Raw genomic sequence first — 6,696 nt, forward strand, 5'->3', positions numbered from 1 at the left:
TCATAAAACATTTAAACACAAAGAAGGGATGTGGAAGGAGCGCGTGTGTAGGGAGCGTAGCATAAGGCACCGGTAGACGAAGGATCAAATTTATCTATTTAAGAGGTATCAGAGGAAAGAAATTGGAAGAATTTCACTTAAGCTAGTTACAATCTTCTAAGGAGACACCAGGCAAATGTTACAAGCGTAAGAACACTACAGCCCTTCCCCCTCCACAAAAAAGCTCTTGTACAACAGCGAAACATTAACCATGATCGATAGATTCGTATCAATTCTGTAACTTAAAAAGAAAACAATGCTTGAAATATAAAAGTGCGATTCATATTTTCAACACTGAACTCTGGAGCTGGAAGTGAGTTGCGATAAGTATTGTTTGTTTATGAAAGAAAACAATTATGGTCTTTTGGTAGAACTCTTGCCTAACGATCTGATCCGAACTCTTGTCACGATGATCTAGTTGGATTTAGCCATACATTAGTAGTTTATATAACCTATTTGAACTCGTTTATAAAAGACTTGATTCACAGGACCTCGACAAAGACAAGTACCTTTAATTTTGAATCTACATGAATATTGAAAAGCTCAAGCAATTGATAATGATCTTCGATGCAATCATAGCCGAGAATTCCAATGGGTCGTAATAAGTCCCGAAAATTGGTTTCTTCTATGTGTTGTTCGAGCGGCACTTGAAATTCTTCTCCACTATCCGATCGCCCGAATAAAATAGAGAAATGCAAAAAATAAAAACAAATTTATCTTATGAATTTTAATGAGAAATATTTCGATTTACGTACTTATTGTCATCTTTTAAACTTTTCTTGTACTACTCCGTAAACTATCGGTTGAATATCTCACTAAAGTTTTACGCTTGTTATCTGTTAAAAATGGACGGAACTTTTCGACGTTTCTCGCTGTTGTCCGGGACAGCATCTCGATAGTGTTGGAGTGATTGTCATTGGGAAACTTTTTATACACTTCACCTTCAACGTGCAACGCGTTGCTCGAGGCTTGATTGAAGCAAAAGTTTGCTCAGGAAAAAAAAAACTATCAGATAGAATCACGTCACTTGGGGAAAATAGTGCTCCTGAAGGCGCTCTTCATTAGTGTTCTAAATTGAGCGCCTTCTTGAAAAGCTTTAAGAGGTGGATATAGGAGTGGTGGTTGTTTGGTTTTATTTGTGTGGTTTTCGGAATGTTTTCGTAGGAAGAAATTTGGATTTTTATATTTCTTGATATCGTTTCCAATAAACTATCATAAATGGTGTAGCAGTCATTATTCCAGTAGAATTGGCTAACATATTGATTTTTAATAAGTTGGATGTTTAAAATTTAATATTAATAGCATAAAAACTAATACTGTTATCAGTATATTGGTCTTTAGTCTTTGAATTAAACAGATAAAGTTAATTTTGTTTAAGTCATTTTATACTTTAGAGTAACATTTGCACTTTCTCCAAATAAATACAATTTCCTCAGGATAATTTAGCCTGTCAGATAATTGTGGGATTGCATCACGATGTAATAGGGGTGGTCCGGTGGCATGATGTAAGTGACGCCGGTCTTCACACGAACGGACCGGATCAAAATCCCATCCAGATCAATCCCCTGACTATCCGGCAACGTAATAAAATAATTCAATAGGGCCAGGAGGTTCTAACGAAAAAAAAAATCGCCATGTAATAGCATTACATGGATGATAACGCTACACTGTCAACAATTCGTAAACTAATCTCGTTCGATAACCCCATTTGCCGGCATTCGTTTAACCTTGGACAAATTGTCCGGAATGGCGTAGATTTATCACCACCAAAGCCCAACCATAACGACCGTACCAACCAAACTTTTGCGCATACATTTCTCCTTCGGTCAATAGTGACTAGCATAAAACGATTCTTTTTATGGGCTCAGTGTACCATGTAATCTCGGCCAGTATCTGTTCTGATAAGTATGCAACTTTTCGAATTAGTTTCGTAATTGTTCCTTCGATGAATGTTTTGCTTTACTTCGAAACTCCCGCAGGATATGCATTTATTTAAGTGGTTTTCATGGAGGTCTTGCAACGACATAGACTGTAGTCTAGTAGATTTTTATCAATTAGTTTGAAATTTTATGATAAGGTTTTTAGATTAGAAATAATACATCAGGTGCTGTTTTATGTATCATACCCTCTGGGTGAAGTTTTTAAAATGGACTTTTGAGCACAACAAACTCGCATTAGCACAATATTTTCTGGTAAACAAACAAAATACAGTCGATGATTTCACATTCCGTATATTTATGCCGATACATCCAACTGCTACGACAACGCAGCGCTAATCGAACGAACGTATTCCGACGGGAAATCAAGTGCGGCCTATTCCCAACGCAAAAGAATGCTATCCTACACCCGTGTCAGAAACACAAATTAACCACCTCGGAGTAGAAGATGAAAGTGAGCGGACAGTTGTAGGGGAGATGTATTCTTAACCGAGAACGATGCCGAATAAACTCGTACGGCATTCTGATATCAATTGTGCATCTTGTATCAGGTATGACATCAGAAAGTCCGGTGAAATGGAGAGCGGGGAGAAGCTTTTCATGCGTATAGACCACCGATGCAGCATCGAAACGTAATGCTTCTGGTGACAGTAGATCGGTTCGGCTCGATAAGAACCACCTGAGTTTCCCATACCAATACGCCCTTGGAGGAAGCACTCTGCGTTGGATATTACTCCAATTCCGAACCATCATTCGGATGACATTCCGAGATTGTCAACCAGTGCAACAGATGGAACAATGGCTGGAGAAGACACGTTGGAATCTGTCTAATTTAGGCACACTTATTCACTCTCCGAATTGCTCCTTTGGGATCATATTTTACTGGAAATTTAATTCAATTACACAGCTACCATCTGGCAGGAAATGTAAGCGCCTAGTCGTTTCGCATGATAGTCTCCTCTTTATATTTTACTGTTCTGTCGAGCTTTTACGCATTCAACAGTTCATCAACGTTAGACCATGGTGCCGTTATGTGTTTCTGAATCTCTAGAAATCTTTTGTAAAACGAACAAAGTTGTTTTCTTGCTATAAATAAACTTGTAAGGCCTTTCTCTGAATCCTGCCTTTCTTTTAAATTTTCTCTACCACAATTGTTGGATGTTCCAGAAAAAAATAAAAATGCTGCTGAAGACTATAATGTTATTAAACAACACTTAACACTTTATTGTTAAAAGTTATAGTAGGTATTATTAACAATTTTTTATCAATTTAGCGCAAGATTCTGTTAACTTTTCGTAACTTTTCGTATCGTAAGAATCGTAACTTTTTATAATTGTAATACAAATAAAATTCACAAACCTCTCTGAATTTCATTATTATTTTCCTCATAAGTTATTTGATTTCCTTTTTAATTTTTTATTTTTTTTTTGTAAATTCTTGCAGTAATTCTATAAAAACAACCATTAATTTTACATACTTCGGGTTGGTCTAAAGATAAACGATATTGTGATTATTGATGGTTTGACTAAACATGAGGGAAAAAACAATTGTTCTATTGTTGTTTTTTTTTTAAACCCATTGTATTATTTTGTTAATAAGACCTTTTGCACATCAAACATTAAATAGGATTAGAAAATACAAAGCATTTTCCTTATTACTAATATCGTAGAGTTTATAAGCATGACCATATGTGTTGGGGTTCGACACCCTTGACATTGGTGAGTAGCGCACAATGGGTAAAATGAGTGATGTGCAGACTTGAACAAAATATTTTTTTTTTTTTGCAATCTTTCTCAGTAACTGCTACAGTTTTAAAGTATCTTACTCTCTAGCGAGATTAATTCTCAATTCGTTAAACAAGGTTGAATGTTCACGCACATTTGATAGGAGCACGCAAAAAATAGCCGGTGTAATATTATTAATAATGTATGAATTAAATTATAACTCAGAGAGTGGATCATACAAGCGAGACAAAACACTTTCATTCAATAATTTGTTTGACAAAGTTTACTATGTTAAACTAACATAATGTGATCATTACTTAAAAGTTTTATTTAAAGAGGATTTAGGGAAAATTATGGTAAACTCTATCTTATCTAAATATGTGTCTGATGTTCTCAAGAATGAGGAATTAACAGGGCAATGAGGAATTTGTCTGATCCAACTCCTTATCTGCAGGTTATAATAGTACTGAAAGAATTACTAAAACTTACCCATACACACCTATCAGCAGTGGCGGATCTAACGATGGCGGGTAGGCGGCCGCCTAGGGCCTCGCCGTGTCGGATCCACGAAAAAAAGCCAAAAAAAATAAGGATGTTATCGGGTAGCCCGATAATCTGCCTGATAGCCCGATCGGGCAGATCGATAAGGATGTTATCGATCAGCCCGATAACCACGGCACTATTTACTCTACTCCGTAGTTCATACTCAGTGAAAGACTTTCCCTTAATTTACCGTTTAATTAAGTAGCAAACAGAGGAAAAATCGGCATGCATGTCAAAACTGCTCGGAAGGGTTAATTAAGGACTAGTAACTTTCCCTTAATTTACCCTTAAATTACCCGAAGGTGAAGGATGGAAGGAAAAGGAAGGATTAAGGAAAATACAAGGAAAATTGTCTCACTGAGTTCGCACGATGAACAGTTTCGGACATTTCAACAGTACATCTGCTCGAAAAGCACCAAAGGTAAGTAAATGTTAACCAACGCGAAATTACAGGGCTTTCAACAAGTATTATATTTTGTTCGTTTTCTTATTCATTAGGTAATAGTAAAATACAATATATCTAAATACATGTATGCACTATTTCATGGTTTTTTGTTGTTGGATTTATGGGCATTTCTCCCTTCTGTTTTTGTTACCTTTGACCTTGACGCTTTTGTTTATCGTACCAGATAAGCTCAGAGCTCTCTTGTGTAGTATTTTCCATTCGAATGGTTTGTTTTAATATTAACCTGCTCACAATGCTTGTCACTTTAGCTATTTGCTTATTAATTCAATAGTTGTTTGTTTCTTCGTTTTAAACACAATACGTCCAACTTAAAGTTTTGGCCAACGCTTTAGAAAAGTTGATTATTTCTCCGTGCTTGGCAGATGGTTTATGCGTAAGTACCTCTTGTTTTGTAATAATCTTTTCTCTTCTTACTGGCATTATTCAAGCACTGTTCTTTTGTAGAAACTGTTAGTTGGACAGATTCATCCATTCATTACTCACTCCCATTATGTATTGTTGGCTTGTTAAAGGTAATCTTATAGAAAGTAAAGAATCTTGTTCCACCATAAGACTTCACAGGGACCACACCACTCGTTTTGCTGTAAAGCGAATATGCATTTGGTTTATAGAAAATTGGCAAGAAAGCAAATATCACAATAACTTTACAAATCAAACGTGTTCCTCCTCGGTAAGCGCCAGGGGACGCGCAATAGTGTTAGAGTTAGTAAGCGAGTTATGGCGGTTTGACGTTTTGTTCCTGTACCGGGTTGCCCACTGTAAACTGTACATACTTTCGGTGTAGTAAGCATAAATTGTGTAAATTTTCGTATTACAAATATGGGGGTTGGTTTGAATGTAAAACGGAAGCAAAGCGAGATTTGTTAATATGGGTTTTTGTATGTTTCGTTCGCTTAGCATGTCACACGAGATTTTATTTCACTGGTTGCTAGGTTGAACTTGTTATGGAACAGAGTGTTAATAGATAGGAAGCCATAATTAAATTTTAATTTCATGTTTATGATGTAGAACGAAAGAGCTAGTGTAATTTTCCATTTTGCGTTAATTTGCTTATGTAAAACGGCAGATTTTTTTTTATATTGCACATAAAGATGTTTGCATTTTTCCACTATTATTGTCCGGCTTGTATGTTTTGATTATTTTATTTTGTCGACTCGAACTAAACGTGCTACGTCCGTTCCATTTTCCAACAATTGTCTAGTGGAAGAAATATCCGGAAAGCATCTTATTGTGAGTGAATATATGAATATGGTTTTCCCATTTTGTCACACTTATTTATCCAAAAACGGTCCTCACACATTTGGGTACATTTTGTTGAATGCTTTGTTTAAACATTTTGGTAAGGAACAATGCGCTGCACATGTCGTTACAATTTAATCGCTTTACTTCACGGCACGTCCCGTAATGCGGGTCAATAATCATGAGAATTCACATCAAAACACGGTGTGTACATCATTGCTCTTGTCGTCCATTTGCGGAAGCATGTGTGGTGTTGAGAAGGCGTAGAAGGCTGGTGCGTCGTTTGCCGTCGGGTTCGTCCACTGGCCACTGCTCCCATCCATACTTAGGCTGCGCGACGAGAATGCCGCCCACATACCGTGCCCGGCGCCCAATCATTACTGCATGGGGGTGAACTGGGGGTGTTTGCACCGCGAGAGCCATGCCGTGACTCGATGCGGAAGTGTCGCCCAAAAAAACTGTTGAGCTCCCCAATTTCAAAGACACGACACATACTGCTCAGGAATCTTTGCAACGAGAATGGGCTGATGGCGTTGTGGTTGTGAAACATAAACGATGTGTAGGGTGCAAATTTTGATCTCGAATTTAAACCGAATGTTTTCCATTTCGCATTGTAGTGTGTAGTCCCGTACTAAACTGCTGAAGAGCGTGGGAAAATAGTGGGGTTCAGGGTACTCACTTAGGCCGCCGTGAGGGATGTGTTGTTGGAATAGCATACATGTGTTCGCGTTTGGAAAGGGATTCTCGA

The sequence above is a fragment of the Anopheles marshallii genome, chromosome 3 (genome assembly GCF_943734725.1).
Source record: "Anopheles marshallii chromosome 3, idAnoMarsDA_429_01, whole genome shotgun sequence".
Classification (NCBI taxonomy): domain Eukaryota; kingdom Metazoa; phylum Arthropoda; class Insecta; order Diptera; family Culicidae; genus Anopheles; species Anopheles marshallii.